This window comes from Canis lupus, chromosome 34 (genome assembly GCF_048164855.1).
Source record: "Canis lupus baileyi chromosome 34, mCanLup2.hap1, whole genome shotgun sequence".
Lineage (NCBI taxonomy): Eukaryota > Metazoa > Chordata > Mammalia > Carnivora > Canidae > Canis > Canis lupus.
The window spans coordinates 11,005,627-11,018,025 of record NC_132871.1 but is presented as its reverse complement, the minus strand read 5'-3'; the positions used below and the strand labels follow the sequence as shown (position 1 = coordinate 11,018,025).

Below are 12,399 nucleotides of genomic sequence, written 5' to 3'. Positions count from 1 at the left end.
TAAATTACTTATTTCTCTTCTGACATCATTTTATGATTTGGGTGATCATCAGGACCAGAGTGAAATAAGTGAGATGTTCGCCTCAGGTCCAAAATACAAAGAAGTGTTAAAGAACCCAGTAATCAATATAAATAACAATTTAATTCAATATTTTAAAAAAATCAATCCAAAAGAATTCACGATGAATAAAATATCAAAATTTTAAATAAGGACAGGATCAGTATTATTGATTTTTCCTTTTGCCTTAGGCTACAGTATGGCTCACATTGGTACTGGTGATCAAAACCTGATGGAAGAAAAGAAAGAAAAATTTTATGGAAGACTTTGGAATATTATTTCCCCTTATAATTAGTCATAGAAAATTTAAATTATTGTTACATTCAGTTGTCTTCATAGATGCCATCTTTCAATGCCTCCAATATTAATGTTTCTAGCATTAAAGCTTGACCCTCCACAACAGATGAATATGAGCAAATTACCTTTGTCATATCTTAGAAATAGTGTTTGTATAATTGAAAAGTAACTTCCTGTTTTGGAAATCTTACAATAATTTCCATTGAGATGATATCACTGGAGAATGAGCTACTCCATTTTTTTGTATACTGACGCTGTTTAAATTTCACTCTCAATCTCTTGCAGAATGGCTCTTTCAGAGGACTTCAGAGACCTTATGCTTCCTTTAGGAATTCTTCCCATATATATGCAAGTTGTTTCTTATTTTCCATCTAAATTATTTAGCCAAATTTATTTATGACTATTTCTCTGAGATGGTGAAGTAAAACACTTGGAATTGTCTACCTGAGGTATGATCTGTAACGTGCATGCTCATTACACTGTTAGTGGAAGTATAAACTGGCAGTTGCTTAAGGTCAATTTGAAAATAATTACCAAATTTGAAATGTGTATAATACATATTACTTTTATAATTAAAATACTTTTTTAAAGAAGTCATTTTTTTCCCATTCTATCCTTCTAGGTGAACAGGTACAGGGTTCCTGGCTTCAAGGATCTCATACTTCAAGGATAAAGGAGAAAAGAATGATTTCTTGTGCTCTTTACATAGAGCATATTTTTAAATTGTTTTGTGGTGTTTTCATATTTTAAAATTTTATTTATTTACTTATGAGAGACAGAGAGAGAGAGAGAGAAAGAGAGAGGCAGAGACAGAAGAGGGAGAAGGCAGAGGGAGAAGGAGGCTCCATGCAGGGAGCCCGATGTGGGACTCGATCCCAGAACTCCGGGATCACACCCTGAGCTGAAGGCGGATGCACAACCACCAAGCCACCCAGGTGTCCCTTTTTTTTTTTAAGATTTTATTTAATATTTTAAATATTAATTATAATGCATAATTATAACCCATACAGAAAGTGTGAGCAGTTTTTAAAAAGTTAGAATTGCCTTAATTCTACATTTTGAAGTTGAAGATAATTTTGTATTGAATGTAAATAAATCTTCAAAAAAAAAAAATAAATAAATCTTCAAACTAAGAATAAATGAGTTGTTATACTATTCACAATATTTCTCTTATTATTTTGTTTATTTTTTAAGATTTTATTCATTTAATTAATCTCAACACCCAATATGAAGCTCGAAGTCACAATTCCAAGATCAAGACTTGCACACTCCTCCAACTGAGCCAGCCCGTGACCCTATTTTATTTATTTTTGAATGGATATTACATGTCTATGATACAAAATTCAAAAATTGCAAAAGGACATAGGGATAAAGTAAGACTCTCTCACCCTGGCCTCAGGATGCATAGTTCCCTTTCCTGGAGGCAACCACTGTTGGTAGTTCTTAGCTTTTTGGATTTATGTTATGAATATATGGATATATTTCTTTCTCTTTTTTCATTCTTGCACAAAGAGTAGTTTATTCTATCCACTACTCTGCATATATCTTAAGAATTGTCTCAGCAGTTTTGGTGGCTGCATTCAATTGAAAGGATGTAGCATTTTTCATCTAGTCTTCTGTTAATGGACATTTAGGTTGTTTCTCATCTTGTACCATCACAAGCCAACACAGCAATCTAAAACTTTGTGCATGTGCCATTTTTGTGTATGTCAATATATAAAGGATATGTGTATTTATCATTTCAATAGATGTTTCCCATTACCCTCCATGGAGATTGTACTAAATAACATTCCCACCACAAGTGTGCTTCTTTCCTCACTCTAGACAACGCAATGTATGATCACATTTTTATTTTCAACAGTCTGACAGGTTTTAAAAAAATGGTATCTCCTTGTAGTTTTGCATTTTTCTAATTATGAGGGAGGTTGAACATCACTTCATGTGTTTAAGAGCAACATTTACTTTCAAGATTCATTACATAAAAAGGAGTCAATATTTCCTTCTAAATTTGATTAGATTTTCCCCCCTCAGTGAAAAAAAAAAAACCTCCCGTTGGGTTATAACTTATTAATGTCTACCATTTAACTAAATAAATGAATGAAATCAATCACTACAACATCTTAAAATATAAAAGCAGGGTTTTTCCACCTTTTCTGAAAGAATTCAAAAGTTTATGTTTGGATTTATAACAAACATGGAAAGTTTCACTAAAATTATCTATTTGTAAAATTGGAAATCCCCACAATATATAAATCCTTCATTTTAATTGTCTTTTATCTTTCAGTGCCAAAATGCAAAAGATATATATCCCAATGGAAACAAGTGTTTTCCTTTAAAACAATAGCTTCCACATTATTCAGTAATGAAAAAGCAAACTTTTTTAAATTTTTTTTATTTATTTATGATAGTCACAGAGAGAGAGAGAGAGAGAGAGGCAGAGACACAGGCAGAGGGAGAAGCAGGCTCCATGCACCGGGAGCCCGACGTGGGATTCGATCCCGGGTCTCCAGGATCGCGCCCTGGGCCAAAGGCAGGTGCCAAACCGCTGCGCCACCCAGGAATCCCAAAAAAGCAAACTTTTAAGACTAAGAAAATCTTTCCTAATGAAAGGTTGTCTTTAGGGACTTTCTAACATGAATGTTGATGAGTAATATAAATATAGCATAAGTTTTAATGCAAAATTTGTAGGTAGAGTTGTTGCTAGTGTTATAATACCACTGTAAATAAGTATTGTAAACAGTAGTGTTTCTCTCTGTTCTGTGTCATTTCAAAGTCAACATTAAATCATTATCTTTCCATCATCGCTATAAGAGTGAATTTTATGAAATAGAACCTAGCACCTGAAATGTGTCAAAAATCATAGTACTTTTCCAGTTTGTATTGATCATATGGAAATCACTTAGTACTTTAGAGTTCTAGATACAAGATATCATTAATATCATTATTTTGGAAAATTAGTCTTTCTACACCCTGCTACCCACCCCACCCCATCAGCTTCATGCAGAAAAAAGAATTCTCTCGAAAGTTATAGATAAGGGGATGTCTATTCATCAGTCTGGCTGGTCACTGGAGTGAAAGATGTCACTGCCAGATCCCCGGATACACTGCATAGTGGCACAGACTCCTGCAATTGAAAGGGAGCCAGATCAAGGAGTCATTTAATCCAGACCTCTCTCTTCTTGCAAGGCTCTGCCTGAAATGTCTAAGACAGATGGTTTGTCCTTAAAATTCACCAGGGACAGAGATTCCACAATATCACTCTGGAGCCTTTTCTAATGTTTAATCACTATTTCTGTCAAGTCAATTTAAGCTCTTTTCTGCTAGTTTTTCCTCTGCAGAGATGGAAAACAGTTGGTCGGCAACCACTTTCTAATCACCTTTCCAGTGCAAAAAGACACTTTCCAAGGTGGCCTTCAACCTTATTTTTTCAAAGTTATATCATTTCTCTTCTAACCATCTTTAATATATCAATATTTTATCTCATTAATCATTTGGATTACTTTTCATTAAACCCTTTCCATTTGTTCTGTATCACTTCAAACTTAGCATTTTAGTAGGTGCTTTAATTGTACTGTGCTTTTATAAATTTTATTTAGTGTAGGACAAGGTAACTACACTTTCATTTATTCACCGACTAAGCTTTTGCTGAGTATTTTTTGCCAGTAAGAAAAAGATAGGCAAATCTACTCTCTTACAATAAGTATTCTAATAGAAGAAATCAAGAATAATTACCAATGGGTCTATAATATAATGTTATACTAAGAATAAAGTGCCTTGTAGTAATTAGAAAAGGACCAGACTACTGTGCTAGAGACCCAACAATAACTAAGTGGTTTGAAGAAGGGGTTTACTTCTTACCTATAATACTCCAGTGTGACTGCTTTGAGTCATCAAGAAGTTCTGCTCCGGGAAGTCATTCAGAGACCCCAGTCCTTCTATCATGTCGCACCATCACACCTCAGGTCATTGTCATTATCTTTATAGTATAAGCTGAGTCACTCTGAGTTCCAGCAACAGAGAGAATGACAGGATAATGGAGCTACCCGAGGCACAGAAGTGGACACATCACTTCCACTCTGTTCAGTGAAGAGAACACAGTTGCAGGGCCACACTTGACAAAGGAGGCTGGGAAGTGTAGCCTAACCACATACCCAGGAAGATGAGAATAACTGTTAGAGGACCAGAGAAGGTTTTGCAAACACTATCAATGTTTCTCCCCAATACCTTTAGATCTCTTTTTACCTCTTTGTGTATTTCTGCTTCCAACAGCAGACAACGGGCTGTGTTTTGGAAGATCCCCTGGGGAAACTGGATCTTTCTGTGCCAACACTGGAGAGTGCTTGTATTTTACTTCCCCCCACTCCACTTCACCCAAGGGGGACTGATGGATGCAGGAATATGAAATATGTCCTTATCCCCTGGTCAGAACAATTCTGAGACGTGACTTTGTTCCAGAGTTTCTATTCAGGCACATGGCAAAGGTATGTTCTATGGGAATTGGCCTGCAATTCATTCTTGCTAAACTCTCTTCCTTTTTCCTGTCCTGCTTTCCACATCCCCTTATTGCTTTCCCCCAGGAGTACTCTCTTAATAAATCACTTGTATATGAATCCTCACCTGATGGCCTGCTTCTAGGAAACCTGATCTAAGACACAAGGTAAAGGGTTAAAGGTGCTGGATCATTTTTAATGGCCTCACACGTAAGATCAAAAGGAATATTTGAACAAATATGAATGACTTAGCTCATAGCTATCACTACTATTATGGAAAAAACAAAATGTATATTTGTGTTGTTTTGCTAGGGTAACATTCGTATATATAAATTCAGCTTTTGTGACGTGGATACCTACAACGTGCTCAAAAAGCGAATGCATTTGGGGGCACCCGGGTGACTCAGTCTGTTAAGCATCCAACTCTTGATAACAGCTCAGGTCTTGATCTCAGGGTAATGAGTTCAAGCCCCACATTGGGTTCCACGCTGGGTATGGCACCTACTTAAAAGACAAAAACTAAATAAAAAACAAAAAAACAAAAAACAAACAAACAAAAAAAGCAAATGCATTTGTATCTTATTCTATAAGTAAGCTTCATAAAAGCAATCTTCTAATTGGATCTTGGAACATAAAGGGAATGCATTTGAGTGAATAGAGGGAATGGGCAACAAATGTGCTCAGTAATAGTCAGCCATGGGTAACCCAAGAGACTCTTAGAACATTTCAGAGTACAGGATGCCAAAGATTCTAAATTACCTAAAATACTGAAAAGTAACATCTTTCTATGGGCCAGATATAGCACAAATAATGTTTTGGACAAGGGTGCTGGGGGAATGGGAGAGAGGACTTTATTTTTTTTTTTTTTTTTTTTTTTTGAGAGAGAGGACTTTAGAAGGAGCAATTGGCATAAGGTTAGCTGATTTAGTTTTGACTCTACTAATTGTAACCATCTATGATTCTTTTTTATGATCCTAATTAATAAATTAACAGAGAAATTTATGTTACACAGTATTTTTACAATAGTATTAAGTATGTAAATATTAGACTTATTTGTATAATGGAGAATTATTAGGTTTTATATGGGTAATTGACTCAGTAAGAATTTTTTTAAATAGGTTTCTAATTTGTAGTATTACCTTTGATAAATACAAAAATCAGGAAATGTAGATGCCACTTAAAGTAAAATTAACCTACATTGAGATTACCATTCTATACATTTTACCCTCAAAGAGCCCTGCAGCCTTCTCTCAAGACACCACTGTGGCTCTGATCAGTTACAATTGTACGTTTATTTTTGTGCGTTTTTGATCATTGTCTGTCTCTCTCACTGAACTATAGATCTCAGAGGGTTGTTTTGAATTACCATTGTATCCTCAGCATCAAATGCAGTGATATGTAATAGGTACTCAAGAAAATTTTGACTGGGGAGGTGGGCGGGGGGTGGGGGTGACTGGGTGACGGGCACTGAGGTGGGCACTTGATGGGACGAGCACTGCGTGTTATTCTATATGTTGGTAAATTGAACACCAATAAAAAATAAATTTATAAAAAAATTTTTGACTGAAAAAAATAATGAATATACACAGAATAATTTATAATAATATAATTAATATAACACAATAATTTATATTAAATTTAAAATAATGTAACCTTTACCACCTAAAGCACATGATAGTATTATTTATTACTCCGTGAATTACCAAATATAGCTAATTCAGATGATTTTTCTCCAAAGAAAGGCAAACAAATTATATCCAGTAGAATGCAATTGATTATTGCTCTTTATATGGATCAGTTTTGCCTCTATATGTAAAAATATTTTAGCTTTCTATATTGCCCACACATGTATGTAGTTCTTTAAGTCCTCATTATAGGGGCACCTGGGTGGCTCAGTGGTCAAGCATCTGACTTTGGCTCAGGGCATCATCCCGGGGTCCTGGGATTGATGGGGCTTGCCTGTGGGGACCCTGCTTCTCCTTCTGCCAGTGTCTCTGGCTCTCTCTCTGCGTGTCTCTCATGAATAAATAAACAAAATATTTTTAAAAATAAAAAAAATTAAAGAAGTACAAAAACAGTACTTATAACAGTGTTATCTTCACAACACTTACTAGTCAGGTTGCAAAGAAATTAGTAAAAGAAGTATTCATATGCATTTTGCTTTTTGTCATTATTATCGATTTGTGTAACCACAAAGTACTAGCACTACGTTGTATCCTTGGAACCCAACCCCAGTTTCCTGGGATTTGCGTACTAGGGAAATATTTTACACAGACCATCCATGTGAATTTTTCAAAAACGGTCTGGTTTTCAGTTAAATTCATTCTTTTCTGTCTCTTTTGTTGTTGTTATTTTGCTCTATTTTATGTGCTTCATAGCAGAAAAATTACTCAACATTGGAAAAGGAGATAGTTCAAGCATTGGAATTTCAACTCCATACGTTTCAAAGAGTGCAAAAGGTTGTATTTCAGGGGGGTACTAAAATTACATATGATTTTTTTCAAACAAATGCCAAGAACTGTATCTGCTAATAAGTTTTGCCCAGCTTGGAAACCAAACTCAGCCACGTAGTATGAGAATGCCAGATATACGACAATAAATATTTTTGGCATAGTTTCAAAGCTACATAATGCCAGACATAGACATGTAAAAGTAATGGCAAGAACTACAAAGATTATAAAAGAAATAAAGTCACAGTTCGTAATTCATATGATTATGTTCAATAGCAGGCTTAGACAGCTTTTCACATAATAAGATCCACATGTAAAAGCATCAGCTTATTTTACTCAGAAAAAGATAACAAATATTAAAATGGCTTTTAAAAGTAAAATTTTGTTGAGAGCTTGTAAATGTAGTTTTGCAAGCTAAAGGAGAGTAGCTTAAATTGGGGTTTTTTGTTTGTTTCTATTTAGATACCCAACCTCTGCTTCCCTTCTGTCACACACAAGAATGAAGTAAAAAAAGAAAATGCAATCTCAAAGACTGGACCGTCTTTTTAATATTGTCACTATAATCAGCATATTAAAACTGGAGTTTAGGGAAAATACCATTCTCTTAAAATTAAATAAATTGGGCACTGCATTTAGAGAAAGGATGGAGGAAATATAGTTGTCAGATGTCAAACCTTAATTTGACTACTGGGTACAGATTATGGGGATCAAAGCCAAAGTGACTAAAACCAGCCAAAGCAATCCCGTTGCATCCTCCATTGCAAGATGAAGAATATCTAAGGCTGGTTCTTAGTGCAGATCTTCTAGCAAATACCTGTGCTACTTGGAGTATTTTATTTTAGACCCAGAGAAACCAAACTAAATTGCATTTGTGGGGGGCTTGATTTCCAGAGATAAAAGCAGCACACTTTCGTGTTTTCCTTCTACTTAATTTATAGATTAGAAATGGTCAGCCATCAGGGTGGGCTAATGAAAAGCAAGACTAGGGGAAATGCTAGTGAAAGAAGAATGGAAGAAACCATAGATTCTGAGATAAACTGTCAGTCCCTTAGGCAAGATAAGCCAGAGCCCCGCAGTGCCAAGAACAACTAGCTCAGGTTTCAGTTCTCAGTCCCGAGCAACTGTGAATTGAGGCTTACTTTTTAAAAAGGAATTTTACCAGGATAGAAAATAATAATTTAGTAGGTGAACCAAAAAATTGTCACATTTTAAGATTTTTTTATTCAATGCAATAAAATATGTTTGTTAGTACCCCAGGTCTATATTGTACTGAATTTGCATTAAAAAATTTTTTTAAAAAAGCTTTTGTTTCTTTTCCACCCAGGGAAAATGTATCATGTAGGGTAAGTTACATGGCATCTCCTATCTATCAACTATAATGAAAGAAAAAAAATGTTTTGCAGACACATATTTTCCTTAGTTCCAAGTTTTGCACCAAATGTTTAAATACCTTCTAACAACGCAGTGTTTATGTTGAATACTTGTGTGATGCGTTGGTGGTGTTAGACAATTTTACCTAGCCCTGGGTGAAAATGTTTGTTACAAAAAGACACTTTCAGATTGAGTTCGATCTCCATTTGCACATAGATCCCTTTAATGGATGTTGAGAGTTTTGATTTAGAACTTTTAATAGGCTCGTTTACATTTTGCAAATCTCTACCTTTGAAATAAAAATGCAGTGACCCACCCATCTGCAGACAATTAAGACCAGCAGCCAAGTATAAAAGGGTGGAGAACTTTTAATGGGTGTTTATAGATTGGAAGCACCGACCCCCTTTTAAATGAAAGAGGCCTAAGAAGAAATAGTAAGTGTTAAGGATAACCATGAAATTCATTTAACCCCCCAAGCAGAAGATCTGTTATCAAAGAATTGGCTGGACTCTATGCCTTCCAACTTAAGGTTCTTAGCTTAGGTACTTAGCAAAAGTACTCAGAAAAGAAATATCTTATTTAGAAGTGTCTTGATTATAATTTCTTAGCTGCTTTAAGGTCAGAACACAAGCCCACAGGAAGACCAACAGTAAGGTATGTGATATAAAAACAAATATTTCCATAAAATCTTTGCCCTAGCAAAAAGAGAAATTCTTAGTAGGTTCAAGGTGGGAATTTAGGGAATAGTATTTTTTTACAGGAAATACTGGTTAGGCGTTTTATATAGGGGGTTCTGCATTTGTGAAAGGATAATTTGCTCTAAAATATGTGGGCAACCAGCCTAAATTCTCTAATTGAGTAGTTTGCTCATAACCCCAGGCCATTAGGTGAATGTAAACTGTTACAGGCTTAGTAAGAAAATAGTCCCATTAGGATTTTTGTATTTGTATGTGGTTGTGGGTTAGAGTAACTGTTTCCAAAATCATGGATTAATGAAAGGCTCTTTTTTCCGAGTTTGCAAATACCAGCTTTGAAATGCTCAAGCTCAATTTAAGGCAAAGATTCTTTTTTTCGTTGTTGTTGTGTGTCTGTGTGTGTTTTTACAGTTAAAAAATTTTTACAAGATCAAGTCTCAGCTATGAGTTCCATTGTTAGTTATCTAAGGAAAATTAGAGACACTTAATTGACTGGTTGTTAATAAAGGAAAACAGCCATATTTTCTTTGATACTGCCATTTAAATACTTTGCTCATGTCCTCAAAGTCCCCTCATTGGTCCCTGCCAAGAAACTTGACACATGGAAAATGAGTATGACTTTTCGAAATAAAGACCAGCACAGAAATCCAGGTAATGTGCTACGTATGTTTCATTCGGTACTTGTGCTGCACAGAAGCTCGTATTTTTGTGAAGGAGAAGACAACTTTATGCGCTGCTTTTTGCAGCCGGTGTTGGGCTCCTCTCTCCTCCTTGATCTTTTCAGCTAAAGTCTATTTTCTTTCCTATTCCCCAAGTCCTGTTTCCATGCTATCATCATGTTACCATGTTATCATCACATTGTTTCTTACAAAGCATAGTTTACTGGTATGTCTGAGAGCAGGGCAAGGAAGGAACCCCAAATAGACTATGTGATATTTCTTCAAATCAATAACTGTAAATGCAGAAGAAATTCAGCCAGAGGAGGAAAATATCTGATAAATGTAATAGACATATTCAAAATTAGGATAATTCATGTGTCTTTTGTCTGTCTCCTTTTCCCTGCTGAAATTGGCTTTACTACTAATAAGGTTGTGGGTAGTGGCATTATATCAAGTTTTCTTTTAAAAACTGAATTACACAAGCACATTTCTTAGCAATACAATAACAAAATCACAGTTAGAGCCCAACACCGATCTCTTACACCACTTGGGGCAGCGCTTGGCATTTTCATAGGCTGTTTAACTTTTTACCCTGTCAGGTTTCCTTTTTTCTGTTTTAAAATTTCCTATTTTAAAATAAAACATAACAGTACAGCAATAACACAAATATATATTCTCCTAAATAATCTAGTTGAAAAATCAGAATAATGTGATATGGAAGGTAATACTTTTTTAAAAACTTTTTAAAGAAGATACTACAGCAAAATTGTTTTGAAATGGTATGTTGTGAGAAATGGGAAATTAAACTCACATATACAGCAGTATGTGAAAAAAGAAGAGATTTTAAGAGGGCATTGCTTTACTGTGAAGGTCTGTCTAAATTCCATGCCTTGAAAGAATGTACAAAAGAGTTCCAGAAGAGTTTGATAGTTTTGAATAGCTTTCCTAAAAACACTCTATAAAATATAACAAAGAGATTGTATTTATTATCTTCCTTGGATTGAGATTGGAGCTATAATACTTAAATACAAATTTTGGAGATTTGCTAAAAGGACTGACGATAAAGGAAATACAAATTGATCCTGGTAACAACCAAATGAAGAAAAAGAAATTAGCTTCAAAATTCTTCCCTTAATTTCTCACTGTCAAAAATAATAATACTGTAGAAAGGAGACGCAGTGATTCATAAGATTCTTTCATATGCCACTTTTTTTAAGATTTTATTTTTTAAGCAATCTCTATTAAACACTGGGGCTCGAACTTACAATCCCGAGACTAAGAGTTGCACGCTCTACTGACTGAGCCAGCCAGACGCCCCTCATATATACCACTTTACCACTATTTTTAATACCAGCATAACTGAATTATGTTAAGAAGCAAAATGAAGATACATGTTTTGTGAAGAACAATCCCACTTGAAGTGACTAAAAGACACAGAAAAATGTCAATGATAGTTGACCTAACAGAGAAAGAAAAATCCATAAATATAAACATAAAATCAGAATCTGTCTGCATGTAAAGATGCTCCAAGAGGATCCTAGATGACCCCTCAGAAAAGATATAGGTGGAATTCTTAATGAATAACTGTCCTTTCTTAGTTCCATCTGGCACATACAATACCTTTAATAAACATTTTTTAGGTGAATGAGAAAGAAAGAAGAAAAGCAAGCCTGTTATGACACAACATCTATTCCGTGAGAAAGAAAATAATCTGTCTAAATACTCGCTTTTTCGAGTTTACTAAAATATGGTTTAAAATAGGTTTCTGGTAGATACTTGTTGAAGTTGGGTGAGAGGATTCCATTATAGCATTCTCTCTTTGGTGGATGTTTGATATTTTCCATAATAAACATTTAAAAAGTGACAAAGTGGACTCCACAAGTTTTAGAGTTTAGATAAATCGTCATTTGCCAAATTCACATTTAGTATTCAAAACTTGGAGATTATTGTGGAATTTCTTCTCTAGGAAAAATGTGTTGGGGAGAGAAATAACAACGTGGCATATGCTCTGTCTAGTGACAATGAAACAAGAAGGCAGAAATGAGGCAGAAAGGGGAGTCGGAAGGGAGGGGCAAGGCTGCCTTTTTAAGTGTGATGGCTATTTTAACATTACAAGACTTTGTTCTTCTGATGCTTCACCACCTCATTAACCTATGTGTCATCCTGAAGTATTTTTGCCATGCTCTGATGATTAGAGACTCACTTGCTAACAACACAACATTTCAAATACGAGCTCTTCCCCGGAGTCGTGGTGAATTAATTTTCAATTAGTTTTCATTAATGAACTTCATTTTTATGGGTCTAATTGCTGTCCCGGCTTTGAGAAATTCAGCAAGCTCTTTGGTGAGTGGGAGAGAGACAGCTAGAGGGAGTCAGGAAT

General features: G+C 35.1%; 1 long non-coding RNA gene across 6 annotated transcripts in view; it reads left to right on the top strand.

Moving 5' to 3' along the window:
* LOC140624325 (uncharacterized) overlaps positions 1-12,399 on the top strand; it is a 46,983-nt gene that overhangs the window by 20,395 nt on the left and 14,189 nt on the right. For 3 of the 6 annotated variants that reach the window (XR_012023814.1, XR_012023811.1, XR_012023816.1), the window contains one exon: positions 4,624-4,835. The exons of 2 other annotated variants lie outside the window; for them this stretch is intronic. This is a non-coding gene — a long non-coding RNA (uncharacterized lncRNA). Of the gene's footprint in view, positions 1-639; positions 1,290-4,623; positions 4,836-12,399 lie in introns of all 6 variants that reach the window. One more of the 6 variants, XR_012023813.1, reaches the window with a different exon arrangement.